Below are 24,102 nucleotides of genomic sequence, written 5' to 3'. Positions count from 1 at the left end.
ACTTACTGAAAAATTCCAGGTGTATCATCAGCAAAGCACGTTGTACCATCCACAAGCAAATGGGACCGTAGAAGAATTCAACAATATTCTAGAGACTGCATTGACCAAGGTATGTAACATGCAGTGAATTGATTGGGATTTACACATACCTGCCATGTTATGGGCATATAGAACCACATGCAAAAAATTGACGGGGTAAACACCGTTTAGGTTAGTCTACGGCATGGAAGCCATCATGCCAATGGAATACATTATACCCAGTTTGTGGATAAAAGCAATGACAGGCATAGCCGACCATGAAGCCTTGGAAGAGAGGCTAGCGTAACTGGAAGAACTAGAGGAAGAACGATTTCTGGCAGGCTTCCATCAGCAGGTACAAAAACAACACAAGAAAGCTTGGCATGATCGCCACATCAAGTTGCGCACATTCAAAGTCAACGATTTGGTATTACTGTATGATAGCAAGTTCAAGAAATTCCCTGGAAAACTTTGAATGCATTGGTTGGGACCATATGTAGTCAAAGAGGTCACAGATGGTGGCGTAGTCCAGCTCGGCAAGCTTAATGGAGAGCCCTTCCCAGGAAAAGTAAATGGCAGTCACTTGAAGCTCTACATGAGTGGGCCGACTGTCTGACTAACCGACTGAAGTATAGTCACAGCACTTCAAGCAGTTGAAAGAAGGTGCGGGACTATAGACAAGTCTGCAGGGAAGGTGCGCGGAAACAAGGTTCTATGTAAGGAGCATTTATTACAGGAACAGCAGTCGCACATAAGGGGTTGCGTTGCTGCACAGAAAGGGGGGAAAGTGACCGTTGAGGTCACTGTTCATGACAAGATGGTTAATCTAAGACAATAAGGAGCGGACAACGAGCATTTAAGACATGAATTCAGTACTGGATTTGAAACGATCTCCAATCCGTATTGCATTAATGCACCAGAAAAGGAGGGAACGATCGAATTTAAATATTGGATAGCTTATAAATCACAGTTGGTCATCTACCAAACAAACCATGGCACTGTGAGACTTAATTTATTGAGTTATCTGATAGATATGGACTTGTCCAACTTCGATGCTTTGTGAATAAACCCAGAGAAACAAGACCTTTGGGACAACATAATGCCAATGGCCGAAGTTGTTGTGTCGAGCTCAACACAAGTGGTAAGAAATATACTGCAAAGTCCCAGACAGATAGCAGGACTGGTTCGAATGTCGCCATGAAACCTGTGGTCTAGTAAGCAATCTATGAAAGATAAGGGCGAGATGGTGAATCTTGGGATAAAAGACCAAATGCCATGGAAAAGTGCACCCCTGGGCTGTGTGCCCATGACGAAACTTGAAGATTGGGACCTCGCGGACAGCAACATCTCTCTTGCAAAAATGCAACACAAGCTTCAGTAGATATTGAGTATATGTGACCAAAGATCACAAACTTGCTGCTCTTGCACAATGAGTTCATGGCTTTGGCATCCCAGCTAGAGTTAAAATCCTATGAGGAGTCGTTTTGTGTTAACCAAGCAAAGAAGAATGAGCATCATCGGTTATGCAAATTAGCAGGGGAAATGGAGCAAGAGCTTGAAGAAGTGTTGTAAGAGGTAAGGATGGAACAACGAAGCGCAGTACATCACTCACAGGAATGGTGAACCGCCAAGCCTTGGCAGCACGTCTCGCTACATCGACGAGTGACTCGGGACAAGTCACGATGATTGTGTTGGGGGCCTGTTCGGCATTGAATCCCCCACGTAACGATTTTGGGGCTTAAAGCCCACATTTTTGGGTATTGTATTGTAAAAGCTCCGCGAAGTGTGTAGAGAGCGAATTGTAATGGGCCAAGTCTAAGGGTATTCTACCCTAAAATATTGTAAATTAATCTAGAATGTGTCAGCCTACCCATGGTCTGTGAACCATGGGAATGTATAAATAAGAGAGAGGTTTTGAGTGTAAGGGGGGAGGTTTTTGGGAAGCTAAGAAGTAATATGGGCGTCTAAAGGTGATCTGAGTCTGTAAGTCCGAAGTTTGGGTTGTAATAGGAGATAGAGGCTTCGTACCTGTGTGCGCGGAGGCCTGGTTAGAGTCTGCAGCTGAGTGCACGGACCCCTACAGCTGTGTGCGCAAGGTAGGAAGTAGATTGTACTAACAAAGGCATTAATAAAGATAAGTTGATGTTGGAATATTGGGTATCTATTTCTATATTCTGGTTTATGCATCTGTTCAAGATTTATGATTATGTGCATGTCTGTTTATGTTAAATGGAAACTGAAAAATATTGTGCGTTTGTAAGTTAACACAAGACCTATAATAATATTAAGCACAAAAAAGGGTAAATTTCATTTGCACTTGTCTAAGGTAGTTACTCTGAAAAGACAGTTGCGTGAAAGTAACGCAGCATGTAGGAATTGATCCGCGAACTTCCAGACCTCATCAAGACATCCCTAGGGTCTAGAAACCTAGTTCCAGCACCCTCCCATACTACCTCGGGTGAGACCTCAGTCCGCGCTCCACAGACTATTGCCAAAAGGGCCGGTAGTTTCGGGATTTGTTTTGCTAAACATTGTTGAACCTGGGTCAGGCCCTAATAAGCCAACACTTTGCACAATTGTTCTTCATGTTTGGCTGAGAGAGAAGGGTTGATATTTAAGGTTCTGGATGGGAAAATATCTATAATCGTGACATGGTATGGACTTGAGTTAATATGGAATAAGTCACCCCAAGGATTACTCCCAGATTCTTTCATCAACTCATCAATTGGTATGACAGTGGGAGGTTGATTTTGAAGGATATGGTTAATGAGATCATCTTCATCAGCCCCCCCCCCCCCCCCCCCCCCCCTTCCTCCCCCCCTATAATAATGTCCAGAGTGAAAATTGGTTGTGGGATGGTGTGATACAGTCTATATTCTTCCTCCTCTTCTAACCACAAGGGTAAATCATGCTCAATAGAAGGCTGAGCATGAGGATACAATACCAATTGTTTAGAAAAATGCCCGTTCTTAATGGTCATGTTCCCATCCCTACAACTAATGTAAGCATTAGCAGTGGCTAAACATGGCCTTCCCAAGATGAGAGGATAGCCACTAAACTTGGTTTTTGGCTAGAGAACCATGAAATTAGTAGGATACTCCCAAAAGTCAATGGAGACCATAACATCTTCAACAACTCCCTTAGGAGCTACTGTGGTTTTTTCTATAAGCTGCAACACTGTGGTGGTCTTTCTCAAAGCCCCTTGGAGGTTTATATTTAGCATGTTTTCCTTAGTCATCATATTGATTGCATCCCTAAGATCAATCAAGGTGTTAGGGACTATAAGACCATCAATGTGCACATCTACTATAGGGCTTAGTTTCTAGATATCTCAAGAAGATCACCCTCCCAAGCATCCAATTAGATAATTTCCCAACAACATTTATGGTGGGGGTGTCTCTCTTTCTTCTCCCAACATTTTTCAAGCATTTCTCCTTGATGAGCTTATTATAGATGGGAACATCTTTAATAGTCTAAATAAAGGGTATTTTAACACACAAATTCTTCAATTCTCCCAGAAGTTCAACCTCTTCTGGGGTGTGTTGGCTAGGGTGGATCAATCTCTCAGGGAAAAGAGGTGGATTGACTTGAGGAACACTCTCTTCCTTCTCTTCTTCAAGCTCTTCAGGTGGAGAAGGTGGGTGGTTAGTTGGAAGAACTCTCCTAGACCAAAGTTTGATCTCCTGAATTTCCATAACATAAGCAGGATAATATGTGTCTCCATTGTAGACCTGTTGTGCTTGCTTGTTGTTCGAGTTCCAATTTGGTTGAGAAGGAATTTGAGGTTGCTTAGGTGGAGTAGGATGATTGAGTTGTGGTTGAGGTTTGGTGGAGGTAGTAAAGCAGGAGCCTATTTAAATTGAGGCCTCCATCCTTGTGATGGTTTGCCCCATTGATAATCTTGGGGTGGATACAACTAAAAAGGATGGTTGAGAGGTTGAAGAGGATATGGAGGAGCATAAGTCCAAGAAGGAGGTGTGGACTAGGATGGATGAGTGGAAGAGTACCAAGGTTGCAAGGGTGCATTCTAATTTGGATTAAAATAAGAGTAATGTGCACCTTGCATGCCTTGTTGACATGGTCGAGGTCCTTGAGGTCTTCTTTGATTGATGAAACAAATTTTCTCAAACCCTCCTGCTACCCCTTGATATACAACTTTTAGTCCTGGAAAAGAAGGGCATTTGGCTGTTGCATGATTTTCTTCACAGACTAGGTAGACCTCTATGACATTCAATGGCCATTCATTCCTATTATGTCTTTTCGTGCATCTAGGGAAGAAAATATCTAGTGCCCTTTCTACTTACTCCTTCTTTCTTTTGATTTGCATGGTATCCATTTGCAGTGCAAAGGTATGCATCATTTCACTCTTGAAATCCTCCAACATGTTACCTATCTCATTCTTAATGGATGTTGTGGAGGGAGAGGAACTTGATAGGCCTTGATTTGCCATACCCTTCTTCTTGGCATCCCTAGAGTGATTCTTGAACATAAGTCTAATGTCATCATAGGATAACTCTCCTATAGACAACATATTGAGGGTTTCCAACATATCCTCCCTAATCCCTCGGAGAAGAACTAGTTTGAGTGATTCAGGATCAAGGGTGTAGTTGGCTCTACCATAATTCATTTGAAATCTCTCCTCATAGTATTCTAGGGATTCATCAAGTCCAAGAGTCATCCTAAGTATTTCTTCCTTGGTTTCTTTAGACCTATAATAGTCCCTGTACTTGCTATTGAAGGTCTGTTGCATTTGGTCTTATGTAGTGATTCTACCCCTGGGAAAAACCATAAATTAGCGCAACGCTGCATCTTTAAGGGTAGAGGGGAATAACTTCAACTTTTTCTCATCAGAGGCATAGTCATAAGTCCTACAGACAACAACAAATTCAAACATGAATGTATCAGGATCCTTAGAGGTTAAGCCATAGAAGTGTTGAAGGGAAGTAGGGCTTAAGTTCTTCATTCTAGCCTCTCCATTGGTCTCTTAGATAGGGAAAACCTCATTGTCCCTGTTTTCAGCCATAGTTTGGGTAGGTGAAGTGGGTTTTTCTTCTTCTTCTGCAATAGGTTTTTCAAAAATTTTAGGTTGCCCACCTAGAGGGTCTTCTAACTCCCCTATAGTCTAAGAGGGAAGATCACAGTTACTGAAGAAGAGTGAAGGTTGATTGTTTGAGGATGTGGGGGTTTTTGGTAAAAAAATTCCTTGATTATCCCTACTTGAGGCATGAAAAAAATATTATTTTTAATTTTTCAAACATTGTACGAAAAACAAAATCAAATGCTTAAGCAAAAACAATATCTACTTAGACACCTCCCCAGCAATGGTGCAAAAAAGAGCTGAGCCCTGGTATTGCACCAAGAATGTTGCAACTCCCAAGGGCTCCTTAACTTAAATTATCAACCCGAGGTTCGTAAAAAATTCAAGGTAATAATGTTATATGCACAACAAATAGGATTCCACTCATGCCACCCTTAGTTATGAAATTAGATCAAAAGTTCTCAGAGACCCTTCATCCTACTGAATTGGAATGAAAGCTTGTTGATAAAGGTACAACTGGAAATTGCTTCTAACTATGAAAATAAAAATGTCATTAACTCAACTTGTAAATGCTAACTAATAAATTCATGAAAGGACAAAGGCTAATCTACTTGCAAAAAGAAAGCTATGTCATCTTGTAGAATTCATCAAATGACCACATCTACTAGTAGAAAGGAAGCTAATTTATCTTGCATAATTCATCAAACTGCCAATCAGAATTGCATGTACCATCTACCTAGTTCACACTTGATTATAAATCAGTAACCTACTTGCATGATAAAGAAAATAACTCTACTATGTTTTTGCAGTGGAGAAAAGGAAGGGTTGAAGTGGCCTAAGTGTTTTCCCTGATAAAAAAATCACAGATGGGGGTCATTATGCATATAGCCTAAGTCAAAGTTGCAGTGGGGATCAAAACTGATGAAGGAAAATGTTGTTATACGTTTTCTACATTTGATTTCTATAGGAGGCCTGTAATGCTACAGGAGGGCATCTCAGTGGTTTTAGAAGGTGAAAATGTTGCCTTAAGGGTATGGAGAGGTGGATGGAAGTTGAAGAAAAGGGAGGGAGGTTGGTTTGAGCCCCTATCCAAGTTCAGGACCTGTCAGAGGTTTATCTTGCACTAGGATGAGTTCTCTCGGTATACTAGGCTAAATGGCTTATAAAACAGGGTTTTGGGACAGAATTTGGAAGTGGAAGGAGAAGATGAAGGAGCTCAAGATGGAAGTGGTAAAGGTTCCCTTCCCTACAGATCAACCAACCCTGCAATCAATCACATGCATGCATCCATTTATCATTAACAAAACAAAATAACTTATAATGGAAAAGATGAGTTGAATTTAAATAAAATCTAATGTATGCAATACCACTGATCTGATCACTAAAATGACTTCTAAGCTACAGAAAGAAAATGTAAAATAGGACAACTAACACTAATCTACTTCCAAGAAATCATAAACACAATATTTTTGGACTATTGTTGTGAATCCTTCCACTCATTCTCACACAAGAGAGGTGATGTAGAGGCTGCAACCACGGGATTTTATACATTAATCTCTACTGAAATGCAAGAAACTGTGGAATTCTTGGAATCAAGAAGAAACACAAGTACAATAAGAGGGACCAAAGCCTCTAGGTTGGGCTTGAACCTAAGGGTATCAACCCTCTAAAAGTAACTCAGATGCAACTTAAAATCCAACTTCTCATTATCAAAAAGTGTATGTCTATTACATCACATAAAATTTTAAAATAACAATGTCAAGCTTGAAGCTCAATAGCTACACCTAGATGAAGAAAAAAATTGAATCCTAATGATCTCCTCTTCTAGTTTATTTATACAAAAGGGAAGTTGAAGAAGCTCCCTTGAAATTAGGAGTGGTTCCCTCCTTGATCTCGAAAATGGTGGATCTCGTCCCTCTTGATCTTCACTTGGACTAGCAGTCACTCGGTTGCCAATGAAATCAAACTGGTGAGAGAATCTATTGTGATCCCAAGCCAAGTTTAGGGAGGTAAGGAGGTGGAAAAAACCCCTAGATTCTCTCCTAGTTGTCTCCATCAAGCCCCTGCATAGTAATAGCCTAAAAACTGTTTCATTTTTCTACAATTAAACCACATTATGAAAAACACCTTTTACTCCTCTTACTAAGCATAATATAACAAAAAATTTGAATTAATGTAAGAGAACGATAGTTTTAAGGCTAGAGGATGGCATAATGCTCTTCAAAATGTACCTATTAATGGGACTCATCACAATTCCCTTCACATAAATTTTTGAATAGAAGTCATTGTAGTATGGATTTATGAATTCCTATATTTTTTAAAATATTTTGATAGAAGTTTATAATGGTAATAGAATATTTAAAATTATCTTAAATAAAAGAGATGTGTGTGGAGGGAGGGTATGAAGAGAAATCTATAGTTAAAATTGTATAACACAATGCCTTCAAAATAAATAAAAAAAAGTTGGATGATTCCTCATAACATTCTAAAACTAAAAGAGAGAGATGGTATACAACAATGAGTTCATAGTAGAACCTGATGAAATGCCATCCACATCCCTCCTACCCATTGCATATTGGGGCATAAGTGTGAGCTTTGATATACCTTGAGAATATAATTATCTAGTAAGTAGACCACCCAAATCTCCCCTTTGCAGGGAAGTTGTTTGATGACAACATTGCGCCACCAATAGTATATATCATAAGCCTCTATAGTGTCCCCAACAGAGAAATGTAGAGTGCACACCCCATATGGTGGAATGCGTCTCAAATGACTTGAACCTAAATTATGAATTAGGAATCAAATATTAAAAAAATTCTCTATATCTCGCATCTCATTTAAATCCAATCTGAACTATGAAAAAAGTCTGGAGAAAATCAAATGGTGAGTTAAAGGCTTGCAAGGATTTGTGTTTACTTCGCTTCACTTAAAATTCCCACTACCTAGTTGAACTTGAGTTACTATGGTTTTTCAAAAGAAGCAAAGGGAATATAATCCAATGCTCTGGCACTTGTTAATCCTAAGAAAGTCATTAGCAGTTGCACATATTCCCAAGAAGCTCAGGATACAAGAAAAAGTTATTGCCAAAAGCATGATGGCCATGAATATCGGTGAATTCTCATTGTTAGCAAACTTTATTAGTGACTAGATAGATGGCACCAAACCTTAAATAAGAGATCCAAATTATTGTCCAATTAAATGTTAACAAATTATTATTTTTAATTATAATAAAAATACTTTATTTATTTCTAAAGTTAAACATTATAATTTGCATTGGCCAATGCTAAACTAATAATGATCAACATGCAAATCAATTGCTAGAGTCCTACCTAGGAAGGGACTAATAACATACTTTTATCTCAAAATTACAAAGAGATAAAGTAACTACAACAAAAAGAACTTATATTTTCTTATACTTTTTAAAAATATTTATCAAGTTTATATAGAGAAAAAAGAGTAAAAAAGGAAAAATATAATGTTGATGACAAAAATATTCAAATACCTAAATATTAATAGTAATTGAAAGTAAAAAAAAACCAATTAATTTCTAATAGTGATAAGCAGAAAATATGTAATTCATTCAATTCTTAATATAAAATCAATAAGTACCATTTAAATAATAATATAAAAAAATAAAAATAAAAATAAAAATCAACTTGACTTATAAATAGTATATTTCAATCTTCTTATTCAATAAAATATTTCAATGTTAACTATCTATATATTATATATATGGTTAAACAAAAAAATTTATGTATATATTATATAAAACAACTGAAAAAAAAAAAAAAAAAATCTTCTGGTTAAAACATTATAATTCATTTAATTCTTAATATAAAATTAATAAGTACCATTTAAATAATAATAATAATAATAATAATATTCAACTTGACTTATAAATAGTATATTTCAATCTTCTTATTCAATAAAATATTTCAATGTTAACTATCTATATATTATATATATGGTTAAACCAAAAAATTATATATATATATATATATTATATAAAACAATTGAAAAAAATAAATTATTTTGGTTAAAACATTTCAGATTCCACCCTTTATTCCCTCAGTTTTATCTAACATTTCAAGGCATATATATATATATATATATATATATATATATATATATATATATATATATATATATATGCCAGTGTGGGTCAATACAAATCATAGATCTATCAAGAAGGATCAATTGTCTAGAGGTGCAAATCTTTTTTCAAGTTTTGCATTTTAAAAAGGGTTTACATCACATGAGATTTGATCCTTCTCCATCCTTGCTAAATCCCTTGTTAAGATGGATTTATACTAGTATTTTTGAAGTACATGGGGAAAAAACATTGACTTGAGTACATGGATTCAATATTACCTCATAATTATGGCCATGAAAATCTTATTATTGTGGGTACAATTTGATTTACTAATTTCAATCAACCACATTCATAAATGTTGTTAATATACTTGGATTGGCATCATTTTCCTCTTTTAAAATTAATGACACCAATTCTAATAGTTATTTTCCACATAATGTCATTTGTTATGATAGCCGCAATAAGCATGGTATTTTTTTTTGCCTCACTGATTATTATTTGTGTTTGACCAAAGAAATACAAATTATCCATAGTTTAATATTACAAATTAAATTTTATTATTTTGTAATATTATTTTAACTTTAATTAGATACACTATTATTATATAGACATAACATATTAACCAAAAATAAAACATCTATCTTCTTAAAAAAAATTCTATAACCATTCATACTTTCCACACTCAAATTAGAAACATGAATTGCTTTACTTTTCCCTAGAAACCCACACTTCTTACAATAAAATTGATAGCATTCTTTCCACTCTGTAAATATCCAATCCGCTCTGCAGAAGTATCCAATACTAACTATTGGAAATACCCATACCCTAGGTGGACAGGGACTCAAATTGATAACGCAAATCCTTATAAAAGGAAAAAAAAAAAAAAAAAAAACCACCTACAGACTTATCCAGCGTTAAAAAAAAAGACAAACTAGGTGTCTTTGTATAAGATTAAAGATGGCTACCTCCTTTGCGATTATACTGATATCTTTAATATGTTTTTCACTTGTGGCAGCGCTATCTGGAGCAGCAGCGGATGTCCAAAATGATGCACATGTTAGAAATCTGCTATTGGAAACAGCAAATGCTTTTAACGTTAAAGCAGTTTCTAATCTTAATGTGACCCGATCTAATCTTAAAGCATTTAGATCTTATCTTAAAGCAGTTTCTAATCTAAAGCATTAGATCTTAAGCGTTGAATTGGTATATGATGGACGTACCAGATTAGAGTTAAATAATATATAAAGGATTGGGTCCTCTCTCTCCCACACAAGAGTTGTATTCTTCTCCATCAAGAAACACATAAAGGAAGTGAGGGCAAGAGGAGAGAAACCGAATTCTGAGAAGAAGACAGAAGACAGAAGACAGAAGATGGCAGCCATTACATCTTCCGCTGTTAGTCAAGGTATGTCATCTTAAACAACATATTAAGTTCTGAATGTGAAATATTTGGTATTGATGATCTTTGGGCTGTTAGTAGCTATATTTTACATTTGGTATCAGAGCCACAATCAATAACTGAATATTTCCTATGATTGCAATTGATCTGTTCTGTGCTTTACTCATGTGATTGAGCCTTCGGGAAACTGTGGGTTTCATGAAATGATCACGCATTCCTGAGTCCTTTGACTATGCGCCTATTGACCCCTGTTTGCATCCTTTCGTTGTTAACCAAGTCTTATGCATGCTTCACAAAAGGGGTTAAGAGCTTACCTCTAGGTTTTCGAATGAACCCATTTCACTTCTCGAAGATATTAGGCCGCTATTTAGTGGCTGTAACGTGTTGAATTTTTCTTTTGACCAAGAGACTTACGACTGGCACTTATACAAATCAAGGTCATCGCTATAATTATTATAAGAACAATAGGGGCGCGTATTAAAATACGACTCCAAATCCCACAAAATTATGAATCCCGATGGCTAGCCGTTTCTGTGGTTCACTTCGCTGTATAGCCTGTCCGGTTCCATTAAAGCTACATGCACATAAAACCCCATACTCCATTTCCTTCATTATTGTTTGGTGAATGCTCGAAAGCCACAATGACTGATCAGTAAATGCTTGTTTCGAAAGTTATGTCATAAGCTTCTAGGATCTTCCCTCCTAAATAAAATAATTTTGGGTTTCTTAACATGTTACTCTTCATGCATGTCATGGATGCTATTCTTGGTTTATGATTAATATTATTGTGATGGCTTTGAAACAAACCGTGTCGATTCCAATTTTAAAATGTAACGCCCAATTGAAATTGAAATGCTAAATCTTTGCGTGGACAAAGGGCGAAAATCCCAAATACAAAACGTCTGAATCGTATACGATGCCTATACGGTAAAGCTTCAAAATTGACACTCGCTTGCACGCTTTTTAGAAGCTTTCCAATATGGGATTAGACCTGACATATGGGATTGGTCAGAAACATTTTGATAAAGGGGATCACAGGGCAACTGTGTACGTCGTATGACTGGGAGGTGTGGCCTGTTCATTACTAAAATTTTCTCGCTTGCAAAAGTTGAGTAGAACTCCTGTAGGAAAGTTACAGTTTCAATTGACGTTTGAAATTTGGGCATAAAAGTAATTGCTCTATGACTGATTGTTTTCATTTGGTATCAGAGTAATCCAGGAAGAGACTTATGACTGGCACTTATACAAATCAAGGTCATCGCTATAATTATTATAAGAACAATAGGGGCGCGTATTAAAATACGACTCCAAATCCCACAAAATTATGAATCCCGATGGCTAGCCGTTTCTGTGGTTCACTTCGCTGTATAGTCTGTCCGGTTCCATTAAAGCTGCATGCACATAAAACCCCATACTCCATTTCCTTCATTATTGTTTGGTGAATGCTCGAAAGCCACAATGACTGATCAGTATATGCTTGTTTCCAATAGCAGATTTCTAACATTCTCCCACTTGACCCGACTATTCATAATATTAAGTGTTGAACATCATACCATGATAAATTGCTGAGCGTTATGGCGGTTGTGCACTATTAATTCAATGCATTCCCTTCCATATACTACAATACTAGCAATCCATCAATTCATACTCATAATTTATATAAAACAACATAATGGTCCACATAATGTCTTATATCATAATGATTAAACATAATATCTTTATAAGACTCTTTCTTGTTTTTTACATAAAATACGTACTACTACATTAAAACAAGAGACACATAATTGTATATCAGAAACACATAAAAGAGCTCAGAATGTCACACATCAATTATTATTAATACAACCAAGACCCATTCTTTGAACATGTTCCTTAAATTGTTTTGGTTGTAACCCTTTCGTCAAAGGGTCTGCAATCATAAGTTCTGTCCTGATGTGCATGATTGACACTCTTTGTTTCTGAACCTCATCTTTCACAACAAGATACTTCAGTTCTATATGTTTGGCACCTTTAGAGTACTTGTCGTTCTTTGAGAAAAATACTGTTGCAGAGTTATCACAATAAATTTTCAGCGGCTTGCTAATGGTGTCGACAACCGCAAGTCCTGAAATAAAGTTCCGCAACCATAATGCATGAATTGTGGCTTCAAAAGATGCCACAAATTCTGCCTCCATAGTGGATGAAGCAACGATAGTCTGTTTCGCACTTTTCCATGATATGGCGCCTTGAGCAAACATAAACAGGTAACCAAAAGTCGATTTTCTAGTATCGATGCATCCAGCAAAATCTGAATCGCTATATCCAATCACCTCTGATTCATTGGATCTTCTATACATGAGCATGTAATCTTTCGTGCCTTGTAAGTACCTCAAAACTTTCTTTGCAGCTTGCCAATGTTCTCTTCCTGGATTACTTTGATACCTCCCTAACATACCGACCGCAAAGCTGATATCCGGTCTAGTACAGGTTTGAGCATACATTAGGCTACCAACAACAAATGCATATGGAATTGATTCCATTTCCTTTCGTTCAACATCATTCTTAGGACATTGCATGAGATTGAATTTATCACCTTTCTGTACAGGAACTATTCCAGGTGAACACTTACTCATTCCAAATCTCTCTAGAATCCTTTCGACATATCCTTTCTGAGACAATCCCAATATTCCTTGTGATCGATCACGGAATATTTCTATTCCAATCACATAGGATGCCTCTCCCATATCTTTCATTTCAAAGTTCGTTGAGAGAAATTCCTTAGTCTCATGCAATATACTTAAATTATTTGCAGCAAGCAAGATGTCATCAACATAAAGGACCAGAAAAATAAACTTGCTCCCACTGATCTTTTGGTATATACAGTGATCAACCGTATTTTCCTTAAAACCAAAAGATGTAAAAATGGTATTGAACTTAATATACCATTGCCGGGATGCTTGTTTAAGCCCATATATTGACTTCTTAAGTTTACACACCAATTGTTCTTTACCTTCTATAGAAAAACCCTCAGGTTGATCCATATAAACATCCTCGTCAAGATCTCCATTCAGAAAGGCTGTTTTCACATCCATTTGATGCAACTCCAAATCATAATGAGCTACTAATGCCATTATTATTCTTAGTGAGTCCTTTTTCGAAACAGGAGAAAATGTCTCCTTGTAATCAACACCATCTTTCTGAGTGTAACCCTTAGCAACAAGTCTAGCTTTATACCGTTCGATATTACCACTACAGTCGTGTTTGGTTTTAAAAACCCATTTTCATCCGACTCTTTTACAGCCATGTGGTAACTCAACGAGATCCCAAACTTCATTATGTTGCATGGATTTCATTTCTTCTTTCATGGCATTAATCCATTCCTTTGACTCTTTACTTTCTACAGCATGTGAAAACGAAACTGGATCCTTATTGATTCCAATATCATAATCTGATTCTTGCATATAAACCACATAATCATCAGAAATAGCTGACCTACGATTTCTTTGAGGTCTTCTTAATGCTACTTGTTGTGGTTCATGCATATCAGTATTATGTAAGTCATTTCCTTCAGGAAGTACTTCTTCATTTATATGTTGTTCATTATCATCATGCTGTTCTACAACAGCTGGAACAACATTTGGAGTAATAGTAGTTGGAGGAACTATTCTAGGCAATGTAACATTTACCCTTGTTTCCTTTATTTCTACTATTTCTCTTCTAGTACTCCCACTGACTTCACCATTCTCAATGAATCTTGCATTACCAGTTTCTACAATTCTTGGACTATGATTAGGACAGTAAAACACATACCCTTTAGATTTCTCAGGGTAACCTAAAAAATACCCACTGATCGTTCGAGAATCTAATTTCTTTTCATGTGGATTATAAATTCTCGCTTCCGCTGGACAACCCCAAACATGCAGGTGTCTTAAGCTAGGTTTCCTGTTAGTCCATAACTCAAAAGGAGTCTTTTGAACAGCTTTACTAGGAACCCTATTCAACAAATAATTAGCGGTTTTGAGAGCATACGACCACAAATTCTTAGGTAGTGTAGAATCTGACATCATACTCCTAATCATATCAATTAACGTCCTATTGCGCCTTTCTGCTACGCCATTTTGCTGTGGTGTACCTGGCATTGTGTATTGCGCATATATGCCATGACTTTCGAGGAATTTTGCAAATGGACCTGGACACTGGCCTGACTCATTATATTTACCATAATATTCACCACCTCTATCAGACCTTATGATTTTCACCTTTTTATCTAATTGCCTCTCAACTTCCTTTACAAACGTCTCAAGGACATTCACAGATTGAGATTTTTCATGAAGCAAATAGACATAACCATAACGGGAAAAATCGTCAATGAAAGTGATGAAATACTTTTCTCCATTAAAGGCTGGAGTGTCCATAGGTCCGCAAATATCAGTGTGTATTATTTCAAGAAGCTGGCTGCTTCTAGTGGCTCCTTTCTTATTATGTTTGGTTTGTTTACCTTTAATACAATCCACACATAATTCTAGATCACTAAAGTCCAAATTTGACAAAATTTCATTACTTACTAATCTCATCATTCTTTCTTTGGATATATGACCTAGTCGTTTATGCCACAAGAAAGCAGAATTTTCATTCAACCTGCTACGTTTACATCCAACATTATTTACTACATTCAACAAGGAATTCGCATAAGTGTCATTCAGTTTCAATTTATATAAACCATCAATTAGAATACCAGAACCAACATTATCAGCATTCTTATATAAATCAAAACAACCAGATCCAATCATACATCTAAAACCAGAAATATCCAATTTACTTGCGGAAATAAGGTTTCTAGATAATGAAGGTACATAAAGGGTACTGTATAAGTCTAATACATATCCACTTTCTAGAATTAGACGATAAGTCCCAATGCCTTCAATTGAAGATTTCATTCCGTTTCCCATAAAGAGAAAACGATCTTCATTTGGATTTATGGTTCGGATCGTAAGAAATCCCTGCATATTGTTGGAAACATGAGTTGTAGCACCAGTATCAAGCCACCATGTATTAATAGGAACTTCAACTAAATTTGATTCAAAACATACGAAAGATAGATAACCTGCAAATCAAAAATGAAATAACTATAAGCTCATAACTAACGCGATTCAGATGTAGACATAATAGTATAATATAGCACTCCTTTGGGTAGATACTATCTTATACTTAACATAATTAAATACCAAAACATAAGTAGGTAATAAATATATTCAATTAAACAGAACTGACATCTTTGGATGATCAATATTTATTTAATCAAAATATCTATCAAACCTCATCATGTCAACTAGTTATAGAACAAGACTTTCCTTTGGGTAAGTTCTCAGGTTCTATCATTAGTGACGCCAGTTTTTAATTGGTATTATTATAACTGGCAATTTCTATCAATAATCATTATGTCACTTATGCACTAAATGATTATTCTGATTTTGACCACTTTGGTGATTAACAAAATCATAAATCTCATGTGCATAAATAATTTATAACACATACCTTATGCAATGGCAATTTCTATCAATAATCATTATGTCACTTATGCACTAAATGATTATTCTGATTTTGACCACTTTGGTGATTAACAAAATCATAAATCTCATGTGCATAAATAATTTATAACACATACCTTATGCAATGGCAATTTCTATCAATAATCATTATGTCACTTATGCACTAAATGATTATTCTGATTTTGACCACTTTGGTGATTAACAAAATCATAAATCTCATGTGCATAAATAATTTATAACACATACCTTATGCAAAACAACATTCTGAGCTCTTTTATGTGTTTCTGATATACAATTATGTGTCTCTTGTTTTAATGTAGTAGTACGTATTTTATGTAAAAAACAAGAAAGAGTCTTATAAAGATATTATGTTTAATCATTATGATATAAGACATTATGTGGACCATTATGTTGTTTTATATAAATTATGAGTATGAATTGATGGATTGCTGGTATTGTAGTATATGGAAGGGAATGCATTGAATTAATAGTGCACAACCGCCATAACTCTCAGCAATTTATCATGGTATGATGTTCAACACTTAATATTATGAATAGTCGGGTCAAGTGGGAGAATGTTAGAAATCTGCTATTGGAAACAGCAAATGCTTTTAACGTTAAAGCAGTTTCTAATCTTAATGTGACCCGATCTAATCTTAAAGCATTTAGATCTTATCTTAAAGCAGTTTCTAATCTAAAGCATTAGATCTTAAGCGTTGAATTGGTATATGATGGACGTACCAGATTAGAGTTAAATAATATATAAAGGATTGGGTCCTCTCTCTCCCACACAAGAGTTGTATTCTTCTCCATCAAGAAACACATAAAGGAAGTGAGGGCAAGAGGAGAGAAACCGAATTCTGAGAAGAAGACAGAAGACAGAAGATGGCAGCCATTACATCTTCCGCTGTTAGTCAAGGTATGTCATCTTAAACAACATATTAAGTTCTGAATGTGAAATATTTGGTATTGATGATCTTTGGGCTGTTAGTAGCTATATTTTACAGCACAAGGTAGTTTAACATTGTTGTAAATTTACATAGTAATTTGGTAGTTCACAAATATCTGAATGATGAATCTAATAATTTTTAAAGTGTACGTGAAGCGGAAGTTCATTCAATGCTTCAGCCTGTAAAGTTACATGACGAATAGAAGTCGGAGAAGACCTTGGAGCTTCCCAAGCTTAGCGATGAATGTACTCATTGCTTCCTTTCAGGAGGATGTAGTATTCCACATTGTTGCGATGACTTCCCGCATTTGTCGTGTTGTTATCATCAGTGCAAGCGTTGTTAAACGTAACTCATGTTTAAAGTAACTGTCTCATTTTCTTTCCTGCTATTACGATGCACAATGGAGTTGAGAATGAGCTTTCAGAAAACGTCCCCATTTTGTTAGTTGATCAATAGCATCGATTTGTAGCAGTCTCACTGGTGTTACATATAATATAATAATTTTCAAAATAGTTTAGTTACTCATTAGTTTTATATGTTGCTGTAGGCAATATACGTTGTTCTCATTTGGTTCAGAACCATGGTTGAAATTTCCTTTTCATATACAAAATACATGGGTGTAAAGGTATTTGAAATAATTACACAAATATATGTGGGATTGAAAAATTCAATAGTATTATTCTACAAATATTATCGTTCTTCAAATTATTGAACAAATAATAAATGTATAAATAAATTATAATATTAGAAAAAATTATAAAAAAAAGTTGCTCATTTAACAATATATATTTAATTTGTAAATATTGAAAAAATAATAATAATTGCACATTAAGTTCATTGGTAATAATAATCTAAAAAAGTATTCAAAGTGCTAAAGTAATTATTTTGTCATTTTAAGATAGATATTGATTGGGGGTTGTTAAGGCATTCCTTGATATGAAGTCACCTGTTAAGACACTCCTTGATGTGAAGTCACCTGTTAAGGCATTCCTTGATGTGAAGTCACCGGTTCAATTGTATGCTACATGCCCCCCATCATAATGATATATTGAACATAATGAAAATATAGCAAGCTTACAAGAAAAAATGTCAAAATAATTACTTTTGACTCATCTCACATGTATAGTTTATACACAATGTTATAGGGTTCTTAGTAATATATGGCAATTTCTATATCTATATCTATATCTATACTTAAAGATGGATCAAAAATTTTGTGAATGATTTATACAGAGCATTATAAAGGTTCTTAGTAATATGGAAATTCCTATATCTATATTTAAATGGATAAAAAAATTGTGAATGATGTTAAATTGTTTATATCTAGGTATCATTTACTATGTCATTTTTTTATATATACATTATGTTAAATTAAAGTTTTATTTATTAGCAATAATGGGTAGTTAGTTTTAATATAAAATTTATAAATAAAATTTCAAAACTTGAGAAAAAATTAGAAAAAAAAAAAATTAGTAAACCATGTTTCCAAAAATTTTCCTTTTAACACAATCCAAATAAAAAAAACTTTAAAATGTAATTATTATCACAAGTTAGATTTATATTATGGTGTCATTTATATTGATAAAGTTTATTAATGCTGTGGTGAAATTAACTATTAAATTTATTAATTTTTAATTTTTAAATTGAAAATTTAATTTTTAATTTTTAATTTTTGATTAGTGGATGAGTAATTTTATGTGGTTTAAAATTAATTTGTCAGAATTAAAAACTGTTAAAAAAACAACTACTTTAAAAAAAGTCAAATATCTTTATAAATTACTTATCCAAATAGAAAAATATATGATTTTCCATAATTAATGTTTTCTTTCTATTCATTATCATATTTATTTTTAAAAATAAATATTTATCAAGGTATAATCATGCTTTGCTTGATTTTTATTGATTGTTGTAGTTTTTCAAATAACAATGGTTTTTTTAATAACAATCTAATAATAATCTAATCATCAAATATCTTTATAAATTAACTATCCAAACAATATAATATTTTCTTTCCATAATTATCATACTTATTTTTAACAATAATTATTTATTAATCTATAATCATTCCTTATTTGTTTTTTATTAAATGTTATTCTTTAACAATATTTTTTCACTTTTTCTATTAATATATTTTATTATTCATAATATCTTTTTATAGTTTAATTATTTAATTGCTCTTGAACACTTTTTTCATAAACATTATCTATTAATTCTCCTTAGCCAAGGTTGTGGTGCTTAAATGATGCATTTAATATAACTAAGTTATATGATCACATTCAACCCATAAGGGTTCTCTAGTTTTTGCATAAGAGACAATTACTAAGCAACTTATTCAAGAAGTAGAGAAAAGTAGAGAATCCTTGTGGGGTGAATGTGATCATATAACTTAGTTATATTAAATGCATGATTTAAGCCCCACAACCTTGGTGGAGGGAGAATTAAATTAATAATAATTTATTGGTACATGATAATATAACAATTAGTTATTAAAAAGCAAGTAAGCAATGATTATAGGTTAATAAATATTTATTGTTAAAATTAAGTATGATAATGAATAGAAAGAAAATATTAATTATGGAAAATAACATGTGTTTAATTTTTTTAAATAATTCATTTATAAGAAAATTAGATAATTAATTTATTAAAATACTTTATTATTAGATGTTTTTTTTTGGTGTAGTCTATAACGCGACTTTTTGAAAGCCTTTCCGGCGGGTTTTTCCGGTCGAAATCCGGCAGGAATTTATTGGAATCGAAGTTTGATAGCTAGTTTCTGCACAATGAAAGCGTCCGAGGGGTTTTCGAGGGTGCTGAATCCAAATATGCAGTGAAAAAACCATTTTAACTGCAAGAAATCAAGATTTAACCTCAATTTCTTCCGCCGGATTCCGTCACCGGAATCTCCAAAAAGTCGCATTATAGACAACTCCTTCTTTTTAAACACATTTTTATTCTGACACAATTATTTTAAACTCCATAAAACTAGTTATTCACCAATCAAATTAATTTTCGAAAAATTAAAAATAAGGATCGTGCATTAAAAAAATGATTAGGAGAGCCTAACGAGAAATGGGTTTCATGGTCAGGTTTCAAGATTCGTTTCAGTTTTGTGTTTTACAAGTAATTGGTGCATCTGTGATGTCTGGCTATCCTTGAATAAATTTTGAAAACTCTACCGATTAAAACTCCATCCATCATCAGATGAAAGAGAAGAATATATTGACCTGCAATCCTTTTAAGAGAAGAATATATTGACCTGCAATCCTTTTAATGTGAGTCGTTTCACAGGTACTCAGTTTTGTCTTCTGGATCTTCAGGATTCTTAAGGAAACCCTTATAAACCAACCCAAAACCGCCTTTGCCAAGCCTGACCCCTCTTCTGAAATTCCTGGTGGCAATCTTATGCTCTGCAAAAGTGAAAACCCAGAGATTGCTCGGCTTCTGTGAAGCAATATCGACTAAATTTGGTGAAGGAGAAGCAGGTTCAACCTCGATTTCATATGCCGCCCTTGGAGGACTAGGAGACTTCTGGTCTGGGCCCCTGAATGGAGGTGAAGGTGGTGGCCTTCTGTTGCTTCTGTTTTCATTTTTGTTGTTATGGAAATAAAGGCACTTCAACATTAAAACTAAGACTGCCCTGCCCCAAATCAAATCCCCACAATAGGCCTTGAATAACAATAGACTGTCTGTTACTTCTCTGGTTCATTGGTTGAATCACAACCATATGGGTTTATGTATAATTATTTGGGTAATTCTACAGTCCATTCTCCAGGGATTTTCTTGAATTTCCAAATGGTAACACCTACTCCTCTCCTTGAATTTGCCGAGGTAATTGAAGCGCACCTACGCCTTGCCTTTCTTTATTCGACCTTCCAAATAACAGTCACATGTTAAGGAAAATTCAATTCTAAATCAATAATTATCAGTTCAAGTTCAGGAAAATCCAAAGATAAATACAAAATAAAAAATTATGTTAATTAGTTATTACTTTTTAGAATTTTGTGAGATTCATTTTCTTAATTTTGTTAAAATAGTTTCATTTACATATATTCACTATTTTTTAAGATTTTGTAAGTTTTTTTGGGTCTTAATTTTATTGAATGTGTTTTATTTATAAATATTATAATAATTAGTTATTAGTTTTTAGAATATTGTGAATTTTTTTGTTAAAATAGTTTTATTTATATATAGTTATTAATTTTTAGTATGAGTTTTTCTTTTTAAATTTTAGTAATTTTTTTAACTATTATGATAATTAGTAATTAGTTTTTAAAATCTTGCAAGCATTTATTGATATAGTTACTAATTTTTAGGATGCCTGAGTGTCTCCTAATTTTGTTGAATTTGTTTTATTTACACATAGTTTTTATAATTAATAATTATTAGTTTTTATCAATATTTTTACTTTAATTTAGTTGCATTTTAAACTAAGTTGTACCTACTAGCTACTATGTAATATTTTATAATAATTTATATGATAATTTCATAATTATATTATTAAGTGAATGTAAAAAAGTAAAAATAAAAATGAGAAGTAGTTAATATTTGAAATTTCATCCATTAATGTAGTTAATGTAGAAGAGACATGTAAATATGTCACCATTTTTCATTTATAACAAAAAGATAAAAATTTAGATTACAATAAAGATTAATCTACCAACATTTAATAGAAAAATGCATATCCACAATTAACACTATCAAAAAGATATTTTATCTTTTATGAATTCATGCTTCCTTTTGTTAATGTGTCAATAATTTTGTGATTGTTTCATAAATGTGTATTTTTAATAAGATCACTTACTACTGGGAAATTTTGAACTTTTGAACTCGCTGTTGTGAATTCAATTATGAAGCTTTTTTCTAAAAATTAAATGGGCAAAATAATGCTTAATGGCTGCTATAAAATTAAAAATTAATAAGAACAAAAACAATAAGAATAAGAGCTAGAGGTTATTGGAGTTGCTGATACACAACGGCCTGAAATGCCAAGCTGCTCAGAGGTGATAAAGTTGGTTAAGATCTCTTTCTCCCTTGGTACTTATCTTTCTCTATCATCAATTGGATAAGACCTCTTTCTCCCTGGCTGTTTATCTCTCTATCGTCACTTGGTTGTAGGTGATACTGAAGTGGCAATGCGAGAGCTTGTACACAACTGTTTGTTGAAAATCCTCTACCAAGCAATGGATATGTCTGCAAAGTGTTTTTTAAGGAACTTTTCTTATGCTTATCGCTGGCCAGCAAATTAATTTAGTAGAGCCTACGTCGTTGTCCATTTTGGTTATTTTATAATTTTGTTATTCAGTCAAATTGATTTTGTAAAATGAAATGGCTATTTTTTTTCAGAAGAAAAAAACTATATATATTATATGAGACATATAAAGTTGCTGTGATACATCTTCAGATTTCAGATTAGCGTATCTGCAATTTAAATTTTTACAAAATTCAAATTGCCTGTGATTTACATAGAGAAACATATATTTATGAAATGGCTATGCCTATTTACTATGTGCTTATGTGCTTAAATTTGATTGGAAAAATAAATTTTGATAATATCTAATTGTAATGACTTTCCTAAGAAGTTAAAGAGTCCTTACCGAAACTATAAAGATTACTGAAACTGTGAACTGTATTAATTGATTTGATGGAGTACTTACCTGACCTGCTACGGCTGTTGCGATGATCTGCTGCAGAACTTCTCTCGTTACCGAATGACCAAACCACCCAGCCGAACCGAGTATACCTGGATACTCAATCCAGTATGCCTCTCAACCGGAGCATACCGTTCCCCCGTGCCCAGAGACTTCAAAACAAGTAAGGCTCAAGCTCAATAGTTCCGAATTATAAGCAGTATGGATAATTTCCTCTCCTTCAGCACTCTCCTTCGTCCTTCAACAGCCCCCGGTTCAGTTTTCCCACCCACAGTCAATCCCACCTCCCTCCTTTTATAGTAGAGGTTCCTCCCTCTCTACGCAACAGTTCACCGCCTTTAAGAAAGGATAAGATTTTGTTAGGCGGTGACTGCTTTGTCAAGATATTTGCCTTTAATAGAATCAGATTTGATATTTGCCTTTAATAGAATCAGATTTGATATTTGCCTTTAATAGAATCAGATTTTCACAACATCGGATGGTGTCACTTTAATTTATGACAGATGGTACTTTTAATTTAAATAGTATAAAACCATGATGATTTAAATATTACATTTTATTTTATGTCTTATAAAATATCCAGTTTAATCATAAGGTTTATGGGTTTAGTTTTATTAGTACACCTTTTGGGTTATATATATGTAACTATATGAATAAACTCAACTATATTTCTTAGTGAGTGTTAATTCATTTATCTTATAGACATTCTCCATGAATAGTCGATATATAGTCGATGTATATATATATATATATATATATACTTATACTAGTGCATTGTATATGATGCATGCATATGTAGCTATCACATACATGCCTCACATGCATGCTAATATTGCTATGTTGTTCGGGATTTGAGATGGGTTGTTACACTAATTTAGACAATCCTTTGTGATTAAATTATATAAATGACATTACCATATAAATTTTGGTTTAACCATTTTCAAATCCTAATTTAGCCAAAATTTGGATCCAAAATATGATTAAATTATATAAATGACATTACCATATAAATTTTGGTTTAACCATTTTCAAATCCTAATTTAGCCAAAATTTGGATCCAAAATATGCATTACATTCTGTCAGGGAAACGAGATCATAAAAAGGTTTTATGAAACGAAAGCATAAAAAGGTTTTATTCCTGAACTCAAAATTTATTGCATGGAACATGGAAATGCCGCGGACTAATTGCTCTAGTATAGGAATGATTTTGAGTTAAATTTAGATGATTAATATAACAATTTTTAATTGGAAAACTAGTACACTATTTAGAAGTGAATTTCTGAATGTGGAAAATCGCTTCGAATTTGGACTAGGAAAAATAAATTGTTAATGTAATTTATTCACTCTTTGTATGCAATTCCTTTGTCAAAATTACCTCAAACAGGGGAATGATTGCCTTAATAGATCTTCCTCTTCTTCTATTTTCAA

The sequence above is a fragment of the Pinus tabuliformis genome, chromosome 4_2, assembly GCF_031772625.1.
Source record: "Pinus tabuliformis cultivar Carrire ecotype Pingquan chromosome 4_2, CPIR1, whole genome shotgun sequence".
Classification (NCBI taxonomy): Eukaryota; Viridiplantae; Streptophyta; class Pinopsida; order Pinales; family Pinaceae; genus Pinus; species Pinus tabuliformis.
Note: the sequence above shows the minus strand (reverse complement) of the source record.